Below are 1322 nucleotides of genomic sequence, written 5' to 3'. Positions count from 1 at the left end.
TCCAGTAGCGTTCGCTACAAACAATACAAAAACAACAATAAAGAAAAACCACTGTCTAACAGACAGCATAGCCGAATTCAAGGCAACACATAACAATAATCTTTCAATCGCACTTTGTTTCAAAGTAAGCCCTTAAGTAAATAAAAGTGTTCAAAAACAGCGGTTTTTGAACCGAAGTTCTGCTCGCGGTGGGAACGCCGCCGCACAAAGTCATTTTTTAATCGCGAAAACGATCGGCTGGTTACTGACAACCAAAGGTTGAAAGATATTAAGGACACTTACCGCTGAGTTTAAAGATGAATTGAGGAGAGAAAACGCTTTGTTTTCCAACACCGCTCTAAATGCCATAAGCTCACAGCCACAGCAGGAGTCGAACCCGGAAGTATCCCTCCACAGCCGGTTTTCAGAGTTGCCGCGACGTGAAAGGAGCCAATCAGAAGAGGGACCTCAAATCAGCTGACGTGGGTCATGTGACAGGGAGTAGTTGATATGGGTTACATGAACAGGAGGAAGACTCAGACCCACCATCAGTACAGAGGCCTGTCCATTACAGTGCTGCTCCAAACATGCAGCACTGCCTCAACTGCACACAAGTACTTGGCCACAGCTGTAACATCTGTACCTGTGAAAGTTTGTTCTTTGTTGCTGCTCATATTATACAAAAGAAGAGAGTTTCTTCATCAGAAAATGTCAGTGAGCTTGTGAGTCTTAGCAGCTGGCTCGGTGCAGAGGAGGAAGAAATTGTCAAGTCAGAGGAAGATAAATGCAGTTCATGTTGTTAACTCAACCTGGACGACTGAAAGTAGTTTTCCTTTGTCTTGTTTCTGACTGAGATTCTCCAAAGGAAATCCAGTACAAACACACACTTCACACACTCAAAGTCCTGCACAGTAAATGAGCTGATGAAAGTTTGTGCTGCTGCCTGATAACAGAAAAATAGTTCTGCTGGTTCTTGTTCTGAAAACACACATTTATAAATGTTCACTTGGTGTTGATCAAAGGTGCCTGTTATAATGTTATGATGGTGGACCCAAAGTAGGCCTTTGGGGTTCTTATCCTTGCAGGAGTTTTGAGGTCCAAAGGGGAATCCACAGAATCCCTGTGAGATGCAGAAACCGGCAAGAACCTTTCCGTGCATCAGTGTCTCTGGATTATCCGTTTTGATAACCGAGACGACAGACCAGCTCGACGGCAGAGAGACAAGCTAGCTGCCATCAGGACAGTGTGGAATAAGTGTGTGCACCACCTCCACCTGTTTTTTACCCTGGGCCTAATGTCACCATTGATGAGCAGCTGATCCCATTTAGTTGTGAAACATATTG

The sequence above is a fragment of the Pundamilia nyererei genome, unplaced genomic scaffold (genome assembly GCF_000239375.1).
Source record: "Pundamilia nyererei isolate P.nyererei 1_Seehausen unplaced genomic scaffold, PunNye1.0 scaffold00908, whole genome shotgun sequence".
NCBI classification, from domain to species: domain Eukaryota; kingdom Metazoa; phylum Chordata; class Actinopteri; order Cichliformes; family Cichlidae; genus Pundamilia; species Pundamilia nyererei.
This window is presented reverse-complemented; position numbering follows the sequence as displayed.